This window comes from Aricia agestis, chromosome 5 (assembly GCF_905147365.1).
Source record: "Aricia agestis chromosome 5, ilAriAges1.1, whole genome shotgun sequence".
NCBI lineage: Eukaryota > Metazoa > Arthropoda > Insecta > Lepidoptera > Lycaenidae > Aricia > Aricia agestis.
In genome coordinates, this window is record NC_056410.1 from 6,332,035 (window position 1) to 6,354,389 (window position 22,355).

The window sequence follows — 22,355 nt, forward strand, 5'->3', positions numbered from 1 at the left end:
TCGAAATTATTCTCATACATACGTAATACCAAAGTCATTTTTGTATACGAAAATGTTTAACATGTTTGAGTTATTTTCCAGCTTAAAATAGTAACTACCTAGATTCCTGTGTAAAAATTTACTACAAACTATTTAAACTTTAAATATTTACGTACTAAAAATATTTTTTAAAGTTTGAATAGTTTGTAGTAAATTTTTACGCAGGAAACTAGGTAGTTACTATTTTAAGCTGAAAAATAACTCAAACATGTTAAATATTTTCGTATGAGAAAATGATTTTGGTATTACGTATGTATGAGAATTTCGATAGTACCCGGCCCCTTAATGTACTTGCTTAGGCAGTTAGCAGTAGCAAATTAGAGTTTAAACTCTTATTTTATTCCCCTATCAAATTATTATATTATTCTCTTTATCCCCTACAGCTTACTTTTCTCTTTTGCATTTGTTTTTTCATTAAGACACGTTTTGTTATTTAGAAAATAGTAACAATTTCATGTATCTATTACTTACCTATTAAAGCGCAGTAAAATTAAGGAAAAACACTTGTTTTGTTACGGAAACTTACATTATAAATAATATTTTTTTCGGTGTTCACTAATCTTGCAATAAAATCGCATACTCGTGACTTATGTGTTGTTGGGGTACGTTATCCGAAGAATCGATGCTGCCGTGAGAATATAACTGTGGCTGCTTTTTTGTGTCAAGGGTTTAGGATCATAATATTAAAAACATGTCTACAGAGCAAACGCTATCGCAGATAATTTTGAAAATTGATTGTTAGATCTTGGCATACAAGATGTTAGTGTATCAAAAAAATCCGTTTTCATACCCATACAAATTGCCGATCCGGGCATCCGTATGGGTATGAAGACGGCATTTTTTTAGTTTCCAGCATTGTTCTCATAGAAAAAGTTGTTCATTTTGACGGGCTCATTTGATGGTTTCAAGGATAACGGTGTTTACACTAACACACTGTATAATGCATGAGAAAGCAGGTATGGTCTTTAATCTGTAACAGATATGGTATTATTCTTTTTATGAAATCAGTTCAGTGGAATTACAAATTACAATAATTCTAATATGAAACTAACTTCTCCTTTACTATTAAATTGAAGGCTGTTAAAAAATACTTTCTTCTCTCTACTATCGTGTTCCCGAAACTTTTTTATTTGACTTCACGTATTGCGGTCAATTTCAATCCCAGGAAATCGTCACGGACCTGTTGACTTGCGCCAATAAAAGTAATTTTCCGTCTCGCGTGCTCTAAAAAGAGATAAATGCGATCGTAATTACAAATGCGATAATTGCATCGCGCGCGACTCGACGCGGCACATTCACGGTCGCGGCGACCGGCCACATCAAAGAGTTCGGGGGCTGAGGGTGCATCCCCTCTCGGACAGTCCCCTTCGTAATGCTATAGGGTATACGATGGATATGGGTGCACGGAATAGTCAAGGTTGTCCAAGGGGAGTTCGCGGAAACCATAGTAGATGAGGCGCATTTTGGCGTTGCTGAATTAGTAGAAAATGAAAATAATGATATGACAAGTGTAACTGCTTTTATTTTCACTATTTTATTGCTTATATCGTTACAGTATTAATGTAAGTGAACGCTTACATACTGATTAAATACATCGCACGCGCACCTGCGCGCAGGTATGACCAATCAAACTCAAAACTCAAACTCAATTTTTTTTATTCAGAATATTTTTTTCAAATATTCTCTGAACGTCAGGGCTACACTGGTGCCTACCACCGTCATAATAAATATATTATCTTGTTCATGTATTCAAAGTGATACCAGCGATACTCGGCGAGATCATATTATTATTATTACTGGCTTTGGTTGAGATTTCACTATAAAAATTTATAGACTCCTAAAGCCGAACTTTACTCTACTTGCCCGAACTGTTCGGTAAGTCTAGACGTGATTTTTGTCAGATTAAGAAACATAGATGTTTACCATGAAACAGCTCTAAAACGATCAAGCAATGCACCCTACTCTGCCGTACGTATAATAGAAGGGCCGGTGCATAACGTAGGTACGCAGGATCGCGATTCGACACCTGAGTACACTGCACCCCTGACAGCGTGCGTGAGGGCGAATGATAAGGAAGTATGGAAAACATTTCTGTCATTATACTTAAATTACATAGATCTTTTTATACGTGAGAGAGCCATGCTTCGGCACGAATGGGCCGGCTCGACCGGATAAATACCACGTTCTAACAGAAAACCGGCGTGAAACAGCGCTTGCGCTGTGTTTCGCCGAGTGAGTGAGTTTACCGGAGGCCCAATCCCCTACCCTATTCCCTTTCCTACCCTCCCCTATTCCCTTCCCTTCCCTACCCTCCTCTATTACTCGACTCGGTGACCCGTTTGCTCGTTTGCCCCCTTATTTCATAAAAAAAAAATCTAGGCATTACTGTATGGAAAATCCATAGCATCTGTACAATACACAGGATGTATCAAAACAGAGTGATAATACTTTAGGGTGTGTATATATTGGTAGGTGTTATACCCAATACCCATATAGAAATACTCTTGTATGGGAAAAATCAAACGCGCGCTACTGCACTTGCCCATATAAATCACAAAAAGTAGGTTTTTCAGCGCTGCTACTTCTACAGGGAACCAACTCTACAAAATAGACACATACACACCCTAAAGTATTATCATTTTGATTTTTTACATTCTGTAGAGCCTGTTGGTCATGCTCACTAATTTTAAATTGTTAATATAAATACATATATTATATTTTATTTTAAATGGAACGTTTCCTACTATAACCTATACGTTTGAGAATACTTATAACTAGATACAGTTACATTAACTATTTAAGTTAGCTGATACAATTACATTGCACCAAACAAAAAGACCAATGGCATAATGATTACCAAAAAAATTATAATACTGGAATGAAAAATAAAACTCCTTCTCCACATTGCGCGAGCCGGTTTTAAACAGATTCGATCACTGTGCTATAACATTAGGGGGTTGAACTGAAAAAATTGTCACAGGAACAATTACACGGCATCTGTCGCCCGTGGCCGCTCACAATTTATGCTGATTGGATTCTGCGAGGAGGTGAGATATTGAATACACATGTGCACCGTAAAATGGAAATCTAATGTCACTCGTGTTACAACTTACAAGTCAGTCAGATTAGGTGAGTCAGATTATATTGTGTGGCTGAGAATGGAGATATAAAATTGACTTCACTAAGCTTAGATTTTTGCAGACTACTTCGATGAAAATAAGAAATATGTTGTATAGATCGTAACGGATCTCAAGGACTAAAATAGATAGCTCAGTCTGCAAAGGTTTTCATTGTATCTATAATTTACAATTCCTGTTAAGAGTCAGTCAGAAACTAAGTAAGAGGCTAAATTATGCCTGTGACTCTTTGGAACTGAATCGTTCGTGCATACGATGACTCTTGACCATCAAAGCATCAAGGTCTAAGGAAATCTTACTTTTAAGCACAAGCAAATAAAGCTTCAACCCACCAAAAATACAAAATTGAGTTTTTTTAATATGATAATCTAAATCTCCTCGTATGTTCCATATCGTGTGATTTAGCACCTATTTATATGCAATATCTGGTTTTATTAGGCTTTGGCCGCACGCCAGCGCTGCCCAGGTATACAGATATCACTGCATCTGTGCATTGCCTTAAAATTTATTGTTTTTTGTTAGATATTACTTTATTTTAAACATTATTTCATACAATTCTTTTGCTTACTTTTTACTGACATTAAAAGATTGAACAAAATGTTGGCCACTCTACCTTAGAGCTGTACAAACTACGAGGTGAGCCAAAAAATTTCGTAATATTATTTTAAATTTTAGATTTTGTACCTAGCCTAGATTTGAGCTAAATAAAAATTATACAGCTCAAAATGAGTATTATAGTTTAAGTACATTAAATAAGCTATATTTTACGGACTTTTTTATAAAAACTAACGTTATAAAAAGTTGAGTCGCTTCCCTAGAATATTTTTGATAGAAGAACCATAATATTTTCTGATAGATTTGATGCCCTCTAAAAATAAACCACCTTTGATCAAATCTTCATGATAAGATATAGGTACATTTTACGATTAAACTATAACACTCGACTATAAACTACCCGCAATGAAATCCGTCCACTCACTCATAAACTATAATATCTAATTCACACATTAATTAGTGTTTACTACTCGTGTATTTTTAGATAAAAGACGTCGAATAAACTTACCGAATTTATTGAATTTCCGAGAATTTTATGGAAGAGATAACTCGTGATTTAAAGCTCTATCAACGAGGTGTAAATAAGCTAAAATAAGACGACAATATTAATTACCATCTATTGATACATTTTTAAGAGCATAAGACTCAAAACTAAAGAACATCTGAGACTACGAACCAATTTTTTTATTTTCCATTGAGATAAAAAACAAAAAAGAATCTAATATAAAAACAAAGATCATTCAAAAACAATAATCAATCCCTAATAATAATCAAGACAATATGCATGGTAGAGACATCCCGTATTTATTCTGAAGATCTGAAATGTGTGAAGTAAGCACAACATAGACAATTATTAAACAAATAATTCGCTTCATAACAATAATACGAAATTGCCAACTCCGCAAATATTTAGGTACAGTCGATAACAGAACGCCAGCACACGCCAGGTGTGCGAACCGCACACTAAATTTAACATCTTTATTTGTGTGTGCGATTGTGCGTTTGCGAACTCCCCTAATTGGCAAATTTTAAAATAACACGACTTATTTATGTACAATATTGTTTTAAGAGGTTATGGGTTCCCGGAGTCGGTTACACCTGGCCCACGAGCGGAAATGTGCCTTTAAAAATATACTTGGAAATTTTTAGCACGCTTGTTAACTTGGACCTACATATTGTTTCATCCGGTAAGGGTTACAACATTTGGTTTTCAAGAAATTGATCCTAAAAGATTCTGAGAAGTTATTTTTTTTAATTAAATTAGTTGTAAAGCTATGATATAATATAAGTAATGATAGTTAGATCTTCAATTAACACTTTCTTACAGCTTTGTTTTGATTTTTATGCCTACGCAGCCTATAAGTAGATTAGTAAACAAACATTATCACAATCTTGCTTCCAAGATTAAACGAAAACTTTTCTCAATTATCAGGGAATAATAATTTAAATTTCGATACACCGGTCACAGGAGCGTAACTCACAAATTCACAAAACTCCACGGCAATTAAGTGAGGCAAAGATAGCACATTAATATTTGATAACACAATTAATTCCGAGAGATTCGCCTCGTAAAATTTTCAATTTGCTCTTGGAAAAGTTTTACCTGATAAACGTGAAGTTAGGTGCGGTTAAAGTCCTGAGATAAGAGCGAGCCCGCTGTAATTGCATCGGGCCACTGGGGGCACGTAATTATAATTTTGTAACTTCACTTTCTCTTCAGCTTTGTACGTGATGTTTTTAATTTTAAAGTGATTATTTTCCATTTGATTTTCATACAATTTTGTTTGAAATGTTTTTATATTTATGTATGTATTTTGAAGCTCAAGCTTAATCGAGTGATTAAAAACATCTTTACGTTTCTTATTCGGATATGCTGACAAAACATATAAGATTCGATTACCCTATACACGGTTTGAGCGATATTAAAGCATAATTTCAAACCCCATGCAAAAATATCGCGAATCGTAAACACAATAATTTGGAAATTATATCGTGCAGCTGTTGATACCGCGGCGTAGCGGTGTTCGGTGTGATAGGAGAGGTGCAAACAGATTCATACTATTACTACGATTTGCGCTGTTAATACGTTTATACTACTGACGCATTTCAAAATGAATGTTCATTTCCGCTCTTCTGAAAAGCTCTCAGAGAAATGAAAGGTTATAAAAAATGTTTTATTTGCAAGTTGGTTAGAAACTATAATAGTTTCGTAATTTTCAATAGCTACCGATGAGGCTTTTCATTTGTAATCGCTTGTAAGGAAAATCATGGGTGAACTCGAGGAGACCAAATTAGATTTCAGTAAGCCCCGATATCAATAGCAAAAATTTTCATAGCTCTTTCATATTGTCATACATAATATTATTAGTATTTGCGACCAGCTATTTGTCTACGAATATAAAGTGCAATTAGACGGCAATCATTAACAGCTCGTTATATGAAGTCTGGGACTCTGGCATGCCAAGCTCGGCGCCGCGACGATTACGCGACCGGAACGCGACGTGAACGCACCTCGCACGCACCAAGCACGCAAACGGTACGCACCGGTACGCAATCGGTACGCAATCGGTACGCAAATGGTACGCAATGGGAATTTTGATAGCCCAGTCGGGAGCCATTGACGACAGCGACATGCAAACGATTTATTAGCAATAGTTTTATAAAGGTGAACACTGAATTAGATCGCTCATTGAGTAGATAATTACAACGTTCGTAATGTCTACGAAATATTAAAAATATATCAAGCATATTATTACTTACTACGACTTACTGCTACAATTTAATCAAGAACCCAATGATTTCTTTCATCTTATTGTGTTTAAAATCTTAATTGTAAATCAATAATATATTTTGTACTTATTACTTTGACATTCTCTGAATGAAATATTTTAAATAATTACACACAGACTACTTCTTTCATAAGTGAGAAGAATCTGATAAAATTATTTCTCTCGTCTAAAAGTGCTTAAATTCTTAAATCAACAGGAATGGTGTCGATAAGTGTTCTGACAAAACAATTTGTTTTCTTTAGCTCGTGCTCGTATAAACATTTTTAAACACAGGTGGAAAAACCTCGAGAAATAAATAAAACCTCATCGGTGAAATAAAAAGTGATCAACGCAACCATTCCCGTCAGAAAATTAAACAAACATGCTAAGGGTCCGCACACACAATCTACTTGGGAATGAGTTTCATAATGATGTGTGCTTCTATTACGAAATAATGCCTATTTTATTAAAATAATCTTTGGTGCATTAAAGGTTGACGTAAAAAAGTTTTAGTTAGAAAAGTTTAGTTGAAAAAAATGTACAACGGCTTTGTAAAAAATACACACAAATAACAAAAGTTCTCGTTAAATCTTGAAATATGGTAATAATTTGTATCATAAGTTATAACCAAAGTATAACCTTGTTACCAAAAGCAAATTCCATTACCGCATAGTCTGTGCGAGGCCTTAAATAATAAAATCTAATCAGTGCTCCCATTCCCAACGGAAAGTAAAACAAATAGATTTAGAATAAAAATAAACGTGGCACGTCCGGCGCGGGGAATTACCTGTTGGTTTTACCGAGATGTTTGATGCGTTTGCGCTCGATCGACATCATGTACATGGTAAAGCTAATTTAGATACTTGGTGCTTTCTGAAAAATCTAAAGTTATTTGTTACAATCTAAGCAGATAGATATTTTCATGTGTCAATTGAAAAAAAAAGTTCAATTGAAGGCGGCTTCAATGTTGCCAAACCTTTTGAAGAGTCGGTCCAAAGTGTAGATTTGGTCATTACCGATGGGCCACTTAAAATTCCTACTTCAGTTACTCTCAGAACAAGCGCATTAATAACATAATATAAATTTCAAGAAAAAAATAAAAGACCACAATATGGTGGCCCTGGGCTGGGCTGGGCAGCTTTGTGTTAGCCTAATACACAATGCTATATTTCTAAAAATAATGGGACGTGCCACAGAAAAGTATTTTTTTTATAATAGTGATAGATGATATTTTATTTACATTAGCTATTATCCAGGGGACCAGTAATCACAGTAACTTTTCAACAGAAAAGAGTTCATTGATTTTTTTTCTTGATTCACACTTGATGCAGACATGACATAATTTTCATTTACCTTCAAAGCTTGCTACTCATCCACAGTTCCACTGTGCACTGGCCTGCCGCCTGATAGTGTTGAAATAATATGACGGGTAAATTTTAAGTATTATAACTTAGATTATTTTACTATTTCACGAGCAAGTACCGTTATATTTTATTCCCTATAAAAATTAAGTTTGGTTATCACAAAGGTGTATGCCGGTCCCATAATATTATAATGTCGTGCTCTATAAAGCCATGAAAATGCTCTAGAACTTTTATAGTAAGGCATCAAATGAAAAATTTAACATTTAATTTAAATTAGCATATTATCATCAAGACTAGTAAGTCCCTGTATAAACAAGGAGCCATGTGTTTCGTGTCGGTGCGCGCGCGCCGCAATCGCCATTACCTGTGGAGGTATTTTTATTCCATTTTAAAAACGTTTAACGCTTATACTGTTTAGATTACTCGGGTATTACCGACGTTTTACATTTTATTACGCACTCACCTACATTACAGCTGGCTCAGCGTCATAGTTAAATACAGATTTGTACATAGGCTTTTGGAAATCATCATAAAAATGAGAGAGAGCTCTTGCACTTCGCGACATTCATAGTGCAGGTATTTAAAAGTTATCATTTTCTGTCAAAGTTATCATTTGAAGGAAATTAAATGATTAGTTAAGTAATCATAAGAACTAGAGATCGCCCAATGGTCGAAATTCGACCTTAGTTTCAACGCCATTAGGATGCCATACTACCTATATTTTGTAAAAAAATATTGACTTTATCATATTTTTTTCAACTCTTGTCTCTGGGACTCAGCTGATCTCAGACTGGCCGTGAAAGCATAATAAGCATAAGCAGTAATAGTATCTCAAATTCAATAAAAAAAAATATAATCCGTTTTCAATTTGTCACCTTGTTGTCAACAGAGTACAGACTTCAACCATAAATAAAAGTGTAAAATTCGTATTCTTGTCACTCAAAAATATGTAATTTTTCCTAGTGTGTATCTTGTAGTGTGTGTAATGTTTTACATGTTAAAAAAATGTATGATAAAAGCATACTTTCAAAATAATATTAGCTCGATGCACTCCTTCAACGTATAAACTATAACTGTGCAAAATTTCATTCGCCTACCTTTCCTCATTTTTCGTCAAAAGGGATACAAAGTTTTTGGCTCACGTATTAATATATTCTATATATTAATACGCCCTAAGCGTCATAATCTTTTGTTTGGTTTAATTTTTCATTTGGATGTCTTTATACGTGCGATTTTCTGCACTAATCGATATTTTTAAGCTTTTATATTTCTTCCTTCAGCTAATGTTAGTAAAGGAATGTAAATATTAATGAATTCTACCAAATTTTATCGACATCCTTTAGAACATCACTAAGCTCATTACAAAGTAAAATTATACAAAGATCCACCTTCACACTTGCAATAACACACTGTTAATTTTCTTTACAAACGCATTATCTTCGCGTAGCACAACGATTTAAACCTTAGCTTTTCACACATAAGATTCAGAATCATATAACATGGGAATGTAGCAGACAATCTCACGACTGAGTTAATCCCTTTTATCTTGAGGTGACAAGCTTCGGTTTATTATTTCTGAGGTATGTTTGTAATTTCCCGCTAAGTGTACGAGGTTTCTTAAGAACATGAAAGACTTATGAGATTTCCTTCAAACTTCCGCAAACAATGTTTTCATATACACAGCTCGAAAAATTATATGCTTTGGAACATAGATAATGAATTAAGCCTGTTTAATATTACTCTGTAACTCTTATTTATCATTACAGTATGATAAGTATCTTATTTTTTAGTGACGAAAGGGCTATCCACCAATCAACTTGACAGTTCAAGTATGGAGAATCTGTCAAAAAAGTTGTGAAACTGTTGCTTCTCAATACATTTTGGATAATGTATTATATGTTAGAAAGAATCTTAGTAAATTTACAACCAAAAGTGACATTCACGGAAGAAACACTATAGAAATAAGTACAAACTAGGAATACCGGTGATCAGACTTAGTAAAGTTATTAAATCTTTTAAAGGCTTACAATAAAATCCCAGAAATCGTTCAAAATCTTTCCATTAATAAATTTAAAAATGTAGTCAAAGAACGTTTGTGTGCCAAAGCCTATGCGAGTTTCTTACGCCGGTTCTTCTCGCCGGGTTAGTTCCCGAACCGGTGGTAGGCACCAGTGTAGACCCGACGTTCAGAGAACATTTGCAAAAATTTATTCTAAATAAAAAAATTTGAGTTTGAGTTTAAGTGGTAAACAGGCCCTAAAGAATATTCCCTCGGTTGATATCTTTGTTTGATTCCGCATGACGTCACCGCGATTTAAATATCGACGCAATATAACCTGTTAAATTAATTGTCGATTAGTCTTCATTAGGCGAGCTTAGATCGGCTCCGCACTAATAGTTACTAATAGTGATGCTACGGCTTAGTGCTTGTCACGATACAAATTACTGTATCGAATTAACACGTTTTCCGACTGAGATGCGAAGCAGGTGCTAATGTACGGTTATATTTAGTGTGGTTTAAGTTGGGCCATTATTTGTGTGAATTAGAATGAGAAACGAACTAACAGGTACAGAATCTGAAATAAACTGAAGGAAAATTGACTACTAACGTGGTATCATAAATAATCCGTACTTTTTTTATTAAATAAGGGGGCAAACGAGCAAACGGGTCACTTGATGGTAAACAATTACCGTCGCCCATGGACACTCGCAACATCAGAAGAGCTGCCGGCCGGCCTTTTAAGAGGGAATACGCTCTCTTCTTGAAGGCTTGCAGGTCGTATAGGTCCGGAAATACTGCTGGTGACACTTCGTTCCAGAGTTTTACAGTGCGCGGTACTTATAGAATATTTTAAAATTCGAAAGTGTTATAACTTATAGCGTGGTCTGCCTATTGCCCTCTTAACGCTTTAGAGTTTACACGATGCCCTCTTAGCTAGGAGATACTTACTTTAATTTTTAGAAAAGTACATAGAATATATTGGATCCCGGAGGAACCAGCTACTTACAGCTTAACTTACCAGCAGCGTGGTCACAGTAGTAGGACTCGCGACCAAATTCGTCAGCGATAAAAAAATCGCGTAAACATAAGAAGTATTTAACCTCTACCTATCTAATTTACTCTTATCACAGAATACATATTAGTTTACTTATATGTAGCTCGTAGAAACGAGTGACATAAAGTGTGTACCTTCCGTCTACCATTATGAGCATTCGCACGTAATAACAGCCTGCAACAATAAACGCAATGCGGATGGGTTCCCCGTTACCCACAAACATACATCCCTAATATTGTTTTAATACTCGTATTGTATGAATTACTTTGAGATGCGGGAAAACAAAAATCTAATGTTTTTCCGTGTCTTGGACGTGACTTTGACTACATCTTACAACATCCGTACCTTACTATACCATCCATACTATAGACTGCTATAGATGAATTTGAACGCCTCCGTGGCCTAGTGGTTAAGAGCGTGGCTCTCGACTCGGAGGTCGTAGGTTCGATTCCCGCGTTGGAAACATGTTATTTCCAAGTTTGGTTAGGACAATGCAGGCTGGTCAACTGATTGTCTGACAAGTAAGATGATCCATGCGTCAGATGGGCATGTAAAAAGTCGGTCCTGCGCCTGATCTCTCGCCAGTCGTGTCGGTCTTCCGTCCCACTGGGTTATGAGAGTGAATGAATAGAGAGTGCTCTTGTGTACTGCGCACACACTTGAGCACTATAAAATTACTCCTGCGTACCTGGCCTGGTTTCAATGAAACTGGCCACCGTCACCGAAATCGGTGTGGGGAGTATTATTATTATTATACTATACTAATATAATATTTTAAATGCGAAACCATCCGTCACCTCTTCATGCCTTTTCAACAAAATCGTTTCACGACTGGTGAAACGATTTTGTTGAAATTTGGTATGGAAATACTTTCGAGTCTCGGGAAAGGACATGGGATATGTACTTTTTATCTCGGAAAAATGTACGGTTCTCCCGCGATAAACGAATTTTGGCGCAACGGAGTTGCAGGCGTCATCTAGTACTAGTAGGTTCTTACATAATATCTCATGGATATAAAACTGGCAGGATGACAAGATCTCAAAACCTGAACATTCGAAAGTTGCAAAGAACTTTTACAACAAGCTAGCTTAGTAGACTGGCATTATATTCATTCTCATTTAAAATTAATTCTATCCTCTAGGACAATACACTATATTATACTGTCAATTAGAAGTAAAAAAATAGCATTATAGGTTTATGAAAAAAACACAATAATTAGGTACTTGTCGATTAGACTATAACAAGGTGAAGGCAAAGATTTTAAGAAAAGGCAATTATGTATTTATTCAGTCCCTATTAAAATACGTCTACAATACTATAAATTACACTAATGTGTGTATTTGATCTATTTTTTATATCGCCCCGTATAAAACTGATATATTGCTGTCCCATAATATTGTGATGGCCGGCTCATTAGACAAACAAATTGCAGAATTTATTTTTACCGTTAACGTTGGAAGATCAAATAAAAGTTAATGGTGTATCGACTGTCTTGTCTTGTGTTCGGGAAACTGCTGAAGCCACCTGAAGCAACTTTTTAAACTAGTGAGCTATTCAATGTTAGCTAGAATATTTTTTTCTATGCCTCTATAAAATTTTTAAAACATGAATCGCCCGCAACAGAAAAAAATTGTTCATATTTAACTATATTATCCATTCTTACTTAACTCTTAAAATATTATAATACTATGTACTTCTTAAATACTATGTACATAATATTTATAACCAACTTCTAAATCACCAAGGCATGTAAACAAAATTGTTCCCATGTGGACTACGATACGGACTTTTCGGACGGAGAAGAATATTACATACTTCATCATTGCTTTAAATGTAGTTTATGGTCAAAAACATAACATACTGGCGCATAACGCATATTTAAATTGGCAGTTAGTTGAGATGTTCAAATATCTTATATTAATTGGAATCTCGGAATCGGCTCCAACGATTTATAGTATATAGGGGGTTTCGGGGGCGATAAATCGATCTAGCTAGGAATAATTTTCAGCTGCACCCCCCCCCAGCCCTCGGTACGCCCATGTTAATACGTGAGCCAAAAAAATTGTAACCCTTTTTACGAAAAATGGGAAAACGTAGGTGCATGAAATTTCGCACGGTTATAGTTTATATGGTGAAGGAGTGCATCGAGACAATATCATTTTAAAATTATGCTTTATCATATATATTTTTAACAAATAAAACGTTACACCGTTACACGCACGTTTTTGAGTGACAAGCCTATACATACGAATTATACTCTTTTATTTATGGTTGAAGTCTCTTGACAACAAGTTGACAAATTGAAAATGGATTACCTATTGATTTTAGATATTTACTGTTAGACAATGCTTAAACGGCCAGTCTGAGATCAGCTGAGTCCCAAAGACAAGAATTGAAAAAAAAACCATGATGAAGTCAATATTTTTTTACAAAATATAGGTATAAACATAGACATAATATAATGCTAGTATATATTATGTCTATGGGTATAAAGTCCTGATGTCGTTGCAAGTTAGGTCGAATTTCGACCATTGGGCGATCTCTAGTTTTACTAAAAACCCCAAGAGATTTTTGTGTCAAAGTCTCAGACTCTACATTGTAATTTTAAGAACTTAAAAATGTAGACTCTGAATAACAGAATAAGGCTAGGTTTGTTAATGTAATTCATTGTTTCGTTAGAAATATTTAAATAAATAAAAAATTAACACAAAATTATCTGCTGCAAACATTCGAATAAAATATTTTAGTTCTTGAATCTTGACTTAAGCAATAATAATAATTAAGACGACTATATTTTCATGTCACATATTTAGAATCTAGGACGACAAAAATAATGACTAAGTGGGTAGATCTAAGTAAATTTTAGAACTCTCTTTATTAAAAGTTGCCTAATTACAATAAAAATCTAAAACTACATATCAAAAACGTTAACCTGGTTTCTTTTATGACGCCATTCGTCACACATTTCAGCTTTCATCTTGTGTCGTGATTAGCCACGTAGAGTGTTTGATAGAGGACTTTCGTTCAGGTATGCAAGAACATTTAGAACATCATTTTTTGGACAATTACTAATTACTGTCCTAAAGAAATATGCTGAGAAATCATTTACGTACTTCAAATGTTTCTTAGGTAATGTGCTTATAAAAGTTTAAACATATAAATACGGAATCAAGTAGGTACGCGTACATTATGTTGGTAAATTGAAATATTATTATCCTATATTTTTTTCATTTTGATTTTTCCCTAATCTTGAGTTAAGTAAGTAGTTATTATGGTTAACTGTTAAGATTATGTCCGTTGTAATAACTACACGACCACTGACTAACCACTGACCGCACCGCTTAAATACTGTTGGAACTCTTTTCATTTGACCACAATACTACACAAGTATTGGTTCACCACTGACCACTTTTTAACAGTATTTTCACGATATAATTTGGTAGTATTAATAAAATATGGCCGATTAATATTCAGGTCGGTTTTTTCTTTCAATACTTTACATACTTATCTGTTTTCAATAGGAAATATAAAAATATAACATTTTTCAAATTCGTCTGATATTCATATTCGTTAAGATTAAAAATATAAATAAAAGGACAAGACAACTGAAAATAAATTTTCAGAAGTAACTGGGAATTGCAAGTTAAGCCGACTACAATGAAAGCAATACAATGTACTCTCACCTAGCAGTCGACGTAAAAAACTAAAGAAAGGGGCTTAAGACCCCCTCACGAGGTGGTACATGCGAAACCACTCACTGATCATTACGGCCCAGTCCATAAAATGTTAGAAATTGCACCGCTTACGAGAAATAATGGAGGTGAAAAGGACCGTTTAAAGTATGAACAGGTATAAAATATGAAACACTTAAGAAATGAACTTTTCGGACACTCGTCCGAGCCAAGACGATTTTCAGGGGTTGGAGACGTGTAAAGTTTGTTTTTATTTTGCAAGCTTTGTTTTGGAGACTTAGAATTTAGTTAAATTACCATAGAGCTAATACGAAATAACATTACGGGATTATGAATTTTAATAGCGCAGTAGAAAAGACTTAATGATAAATTAGCAAAGGAAATTTGACTAGCTTTCCCTAAATCTGTCAGTGTTTCTCTTGCATTTTCCACCGTGCTGGCCACGAATATATAATACATTTCCAACGTATTTTTTACAGAATAATAAAATTGAAAGATTTATGTTTGCGGATATTATGTACACAGTTTAGTTTACCTTTCGTTTCCGATATCAATAAAATAATCAATCAAATGTTTAATATAACAAACTTTATCGATCAAGTCACCTTGGCATATTTTTTTGAATAAAACCTAGGTATTACGCAAAATGTTAGCGAATACGTTAATGCTTCTATACGCTTTTTTAACTCTTTACTCTAGTTAATGATAATACTATAATTTATAGTGTTCTTACTTCTTATGGATTTGGTCTAAAATCTAAAATCTAGCTAAAACAAAATTATGTAATATATAATACTTACTTATTTACTATTTGATCCGGTGAACTTCGTAACATTTTCCTCCTAACATACTTTCTGGACTTATGACTCTGGACGAATATTTTAAAACTGAAATTAGCCGAATCGGTTCAGCCATTGTCGAGTTTTAGCGAGACTAACAAAATTCAAGATTCGTTTTTATTTATATAATAAAAATTAATTAATGTTAATAAAGAGCCTACAGACTACAGCTGTTAACATCATTTTAAATGCGTACAACCTTCAGTAATTTTACATTATGTAGCTGAAAACTGGCAATGTATTTTAGGCATTTTAAATGCGAATTTAAATTGGCAAACACGTTTAAATTGTATACTGGTGGGGTCGAATAAAATTCAACACCTATCAAATAAATGAGATGGGATTAACACTAGCGTTGATACAAAATACATGTGCTACCAATTTGATTGCGTTGCGATTTAACAAACTGACTGGGAACGTAGGTGAAATTTGCAGTAGGTCATTTGAATTTTTTGCCATTAGTTTTTTTGTAGTGATTAAAAACTGGTGCCAGTTTTATTTGTTGTTTTCTTCAAGTATGGATTTAATACTAACTTTCAATATATGACAAATAATTTATTGCAAAAAAAAAAATTAATATTTTTTTTTTTTTTTTACTTTTCTACTTTTAGTTGCGTTAATTATTTCATTCTTACTTGGCGTAGCCCGCTTATCACGGTGAAAATATGATTTCCAAAAATCCTTCTGCAAGGTCAGCACTGATGGAGTACCGCCAAGTTTTAGAGGTACCAGAGGTATCCTTAAAACTTTGCGGCCTTAGCACGCGTCCAGACGTGCGCGTTTTCTGCGCGTTTTTTGCTCGCGAATTCAGCACATATGAAATTGCTATAGCGTTTGGAAAAACACGCGACGCGCGCTGAATGATGAATCCGCGCGAGCAGAAAACGCGCAGAAAACTCGCACATCTGAACGCGCGCTTAGCAGTACTGCATCGATTCTGACGCAGCGAGTCCTAGATAACCACGGTGGGAGCTCCTGATTTCCCGTGGAATGCCTTGACGAAGAATAACGAGAAGTGAGAGAACTGTCTCGGTGTACATAGAAAAGATTTCTATAAAATATAAATCCTTCCCAGCCTTGCTCTATAAGACTCCCCAACAAATTAATTAAAAATTTGCCCTACCACTTCATGTACCCTGTGACGATAGCACGTTCAGATAGATTGGCAGTGGGCGAGCTCCCATTCGCCGCTAATTACTGAGCTCATTGCGTACAAACACCGCTTTGTCAATACCGCGGGTTCGCCGGCTACACTATTGACGCGACCTCATCACCTGAGATTACGGTTAACAAGTGGATTACTAAAGCTATTGGTTAAACCTGGCTTATAATAATTGCATGACGTGATTACGAAGGTTACGAAACCAATGATTCTAGGAAAAGTTGACATTCGTCTGGACACTCTACGATGTGCAGGGATAAAGTATGAATTATACTATCATACACAGTAATTTCTAAAGCATCATGACGTCATGGTTATCTTACAATTATCACTATTATGTGTTATTCTAAATCTAGTCGACTCTTATGTTTTGGATGATTGTGCATTTTCTAAAATTGGTTACAATCTCAAAAGTAGTATTTAATATCAAAGTAATAGCCATTAATGGTTAATCTGATTTCTTTAGCCCCCCTCAGTACAGATACAATGCTTCCAGCAGCTTTAACAACGAATTTACATGTTTCCAAAAAATCCAATAAAACGCTGCTGTAAATTCCTTTTCCTTATTTCGCACGCGATTTCACAAGCAATTTTTAATAGCATTAACCTCCGTTTCAGCCGCAACGGATTCATTGCACTTTTTCGGTACAAAAGCGAGTGATCAAATCAAGCGTTTATTTGTACGGGGGCACCGGACCGTGAGCGATTCCCGGATCTCGCGGATATTTGCGGTTCCATTCGATCGGAGGCCGGATGAAAGAAAACGGTATTAAAACCGCGTGTCTTTTTAATTGTAAACGCACGAGGCCTTAATTATTAAAACTTTTAATGTTGGATTTTTCGAACACAGTAGTATGCATCCTATTTCTCAGGAATTTGAAGAGCCATCTCCAAATTAAAAGTGACTACGTAAGTAGTGAGTACCCTGATTCTACAATTTTGATCCAACTTATTTAATTTAATTAGTATAGTTCCGGTGCAGCACCGGTAGAATCATAAACCTCAGTATATATTAAGTCTATGGGTAGAATAAACGTCAAACCTGTCTAAAGTTGTCTTATGGCTGTTTTATGTTGGTTTGAAGCTATACTAATGTTAGATTAAAATTGTATAATTCGGGTATACTAAAATATGGTTCTGTCTTATTAGGCCACATTTGCGTAGTGGCGCACAGTAGAATAAAATGTACACTTTACTAATTACTATGAGGAACACACAAATAAACTAGCTAAAAGCCGAGCTTTGTGAGGGCTCGCATCGTCACACTTTGACTGTCTGATGATGACACATCTACACATAAAAAACCTTAACTGACTGGTGATAACACATCTATATATAAATACAAATTAATATGTTAAAGCACAAATCAATAGGCGTCATAGTTTTTCCGTAAGGTGTACCACAAAATGTACAGGTTGTGGGATGTACTATACTAGGGCTCGCTTCAATCGCCCTGATAAATAAAAAAATCGTTACTCATAGAGTTTATTCATGGGTTGGTCGTAGTGTCGGTTCAGCCGCGGCAGTTGGGGCAGTGCGCGTGACGCTTGCCCTTCACACCATCGCCATCCAGCGGGTTCGAACGCCCGTGTGGTATTGGTACGTTATCTGGGGATGATCAGACTATTCAATACTCAATACTTTTTACTTAAAGTTGCCATAAAATAATACACTATAAATAAAAAAAATTAACGTCAAGTTTACTATGTTACCGGCTGCCACCGGTTCGGGAACTAACCTGGCGAGGAAAACCGGCGTAAGAATTGACTTGCTAAAAGGTGGAAAATTATTATTTATAGATTTGTTATACTGTAAGCTTTAATCTGCGTTTAATTATATTCAGTTTATTAAAAAAAAATTATACCTACGGATTTAAGTAGGTATTTTTTTATTAAGTATCAATTTATTATGGTTTTTATGTTGTCAACGTATTGAAAGCCTTGCATGGCTTGTGCAGATGGCTTTTACAATAGTTGTAAAAAACTAAAAAAAACACGTTTTTTTTCGAATTCATTTTTTTTTATTTTTACAAATTATTGCATTATCATTGGCTCCTAATACGTATACAAAGTTTCGAAATAATTAGACGACTGGAGATAGGTAAAAATCGTGCGCAAAGATCCCGTAACATACACACAGCCCAAAAAGCGTGTTCAAAAAAAACTTACCATGGTCATGGTCCTGTGGGCTGGCATAGCCAACGCTGAAGACTGCGGCCACCAACAACGAAATCAGGAAGAACACAAACTTCATGGTGAATGGCTCTTATGTAGAACATAACATGAAACCTCATATTTATATCACATGAATTCGATTAATGGAAATCGATTTTCCACCCGTCCATAATGAGATTGATATTAAATACAGCTTGTGTAACACGTATGTATTTAATTATTGCGTATTTTACTTTGTTTGATTTACTTACACTACTAAATTCATGGTTAATTTGTAGTCATTGCTACCATCTACCATGAATAAGTCCGTTTTCTCAATCAAACGGGGGTAGAGTTTGTGAATACCTTTCTTTTCGTTTCTTAGCATATTATGGTCAAAATTTTCCCATAGTTACACATACAATTTCGGGTAAGTGCTAGGACTCTCACACGGAGCCTCAAGTAAACACTTTGTGAATATTGTTGTACATCAAACATAAACAGTAAAAAAATCATTATTTGTTTTGGGAGCCTTTAATGTGTATATTTAGTACCAGTTGTTGCATCTGCAATGTAGTTATATTTTTATTTTAGTGTATTTAGTCGTAATTACCTACGGCTACATAAAGCGCCATCTACATTGCCTGCTAACTAAGCTACTGATGAGGTAAACACAGTTTAACCGAGAGCGTATCAGTAGCCCTAGCATGGCCTCAATATAAATACAAAAGTGTAGATAAACAGTGGAGATAAACAGAAGGTTCCGTTTGAGATTTTACCGCGGCTGGTCGCGATCGACAAAAATTCAATTATATGTCATAAAATAGTATTTTATTTGAATTTTTAGGAATATATTATATAGTCTATGTCATAAAGTGGCATTATATTTGATTTTTTGTCGGTCGCGGTTAGCCGCGTAAAGATCGGAACGGCACCTTCAGTTTATCTCCACAGTTTATTTATACTTTCGTATTTCTACTGTGGCCATGCTAGCCTACAGGACACAGTTTAGACTTTAGAGGGTTTTGTAGATATTTTGTGTTGTCAGACTACGTTACTAAATTATTAAAAAATTAAATCTAAACTAACACTTTTTTAATATTTTCTTACGGTTACAATTAAATAATTGTATCTTGCCTTAAGCCAAATATGACAACGATTATAAAGCAAATTTCAATAGCGGTGTAAAGGGTGCTCGTTAAAAAGTTATGCGGCTCCGACGTCTGTGAGAGACTGACACAATGCGAAGGTACACCTCTTCTGTACAGGGTGTAATCACTAATCACACACAAATATAATTATTTGTTTAGTAAAATAATTTACTATTTTAGCAATTGTCAATGATTTTCAGTTATAAGATTGGCAATAACAGTTTAAAACTTGTTTGTTTTCTTTTATTGTCATACGTTTAAATGTATGATGATTGAGAATTTTTATTTGTATTAGTATCTATTTGCATTCAAATGTAGACGATCATACAATGCGACGTATTCACGTTGGCAATGACAAACGCAAGTGCCCCTACATGTTTGTGATCGCAATCACAAACATGTAGAGGGGCACACGTTGGTCTAATAATATCGCCCATGATGAACGAAGATTGTGCAATGGTTATCCATCCAGGCCCAACTTGAAGAATGTAGGAAAAAAATAATAATCGGCCAAGTGCGAGTTGGACTCGCGCACGAAGGGTTCCGTACCGTTATAGAGGAAAAATAGGCGAAAAATTGTGTTTTTGTATGGGACCCCCTTAATTTTTTATTTTATTTTAATATTATTCTTAAATATTGAAGTAGACATAATATTATAATTAAGGCCTTTGTGAAAATATCAAATGCCTACCTATAATTGCCATTATTGATATCGAGCAAAAAAGGCCAAAAAAATCGCGTTTGTTGTATGGGAGCCCCTTTAAATATTAATTTTATTTTTAGTATTTTGTTGTTATAGCGGCAACAGATATACACAATCTGTGAAAATTTCAGAACTCTAACTATAGCGGTTCTTGAGATACAGCCTGGAGACAGACAGATGGACAGACAGACGGACAGACAGACATCGAAGTCTCATGAATAGGGTCCCGTTTTCATCCTTTGGGTACGGAACCCTAAAAATGAAATAAATGAAAAATTTGCATTATTATGTCCTTTCCCAGCCCAGACAGACAGACACACTATAGCTTTTATATTATTAGTACGATACACCCTGTACATGACTAGGTAAGCCAAAGTAAGCGTGTTTTGTCTCCGAATCATTGTTCGCTCCCCCCCTGTCACGTGCTTCATCAAACGACTGAAGGGCTGTAATTATACTTACTGTTATATTTAGAGCTGATTATAATGTAATGTAGGCAAAATTAACAAAGGTTTATTAAGGAATAATTTTTACACTATACATGCTTTTTAGGGGGAGTTAAGTTAAAATAATTTATCTATGACTTTTCGTTTCCTTCTTTTTAAATCTTTTTTATTATCTAAGTCTTCAAAGACTGACTAAAATGTTTTGTCTAAGTACACTAATTAATGTTATCACGTATTATAAGTCACTTTTGTATTTTTATATTTTATTATATTCATAGCTTCAAAAATCTGTATAAACTACTAAATAACTACTAAATAACTATAACGTCTGTATTCACAGCGTATTTTTCTTAATAAGGCGTTCACAGACCAACCAACCACACCGACATTTCAAATTCACACTGGAAGCGATATTTTACGTTAATGACACAGTACTATTGGAAACCATCTAAATCTTTTTTATTAAGTCATTTTCACATCAATACAGAAAAACAGGGGATAAATCAAACAAATCCGCTCACGTACCATAAAATAACAGCACCTCTCCATTCGTCATTTCTTTATCAGCAAAAAGGTGCCTTCGAAAAAATGAGTGGAGACCGCCCTTTAGGCCTCTAAGACAACTATTTATCAGGGGAAAAATAGCCCATAAATCATTTTATTTTTTATCTGGCAATCTTTAAGGTGAGCTGGGTAAATAGGGTTCCAAGGTGTATCGGTGCTGGGAGGTTTTTATGGCTTCCTTTATTAATGGTTTATAGGGTGTTGATAGGGAGCCATTAAATCTCTTGATAGTTTTACGCGCCAAGTTTTTCATGGTTTTCTCCGAAAATATTTTGATTTGTGTCGATTACACTTACCTATTGATAAAATCCGTGGAACTAAAAGTGAAGCTGTATTACAAATATTATATAGTTTAATTTAGTAGTAGCTATATAAACCGACCTTAAAACCCAAGTCTTACAAATAGTCCACTAGCCTCCAGCATATTAATTAATGTCTCAAAATTTCCATACGAAAGTCCCCACTCCACTCATTACCACACGCGCAGATAAAACAAAGACAACCCCTCGTTCAAGCCACTTGATGCCCGCAATTAAAATCTTAACATATACACTTCATAAACACCACCTTGTAGTGATGTATGGGAGTAGTATCGATAAATATTAAATATGCTCAGATATCGATAAGTTGTTTCCGCTAAATCGTCTTAATAAAGCTTTAATATTGGTGTCCACTGTCCATGCAGTCTTGGTGTAGTGTGAAACCATAATTATTCAAGACGTCTGA

The 22,355-nt window shown here is 34.9% G+C and overlaps 2 long non-coding RNA genes across 2 annotated transcripts; one reads left to right on the top strand and one right to left on the bottom strand.

Moving 5' to 3' along the window:
• Positions 1 to 249: 249 nt before the first annotated feature.
• LOC121726944 lies at positions 250 to 20,815 on the top strand. Its single transcript, XR_006035597.1, has 3 exons — positions 250 to 326; positions 9,823 to 9,828; positions 20,805 to 20,815. It is a non-coding gene; the product is annotated as an uncharacterized LOC121726944 (long non-coding RNA).
• On the bottom strand, positions 18,085 to 18,956 carry LOC121726943. The gene is made up of 2 exons (XR_006035596.1): positions 18,781 to 18,956; positions 18,085 to 18,220 (listed from the first exon to the last, which is right to left on the bottom strand). It is a non-coding gene; the product is annotated as an uncharacterized LOC121726943 (long non-coding RNA).
• Positions 20,816 to 22,355: the final 1,540 nt, after the last annotated feature.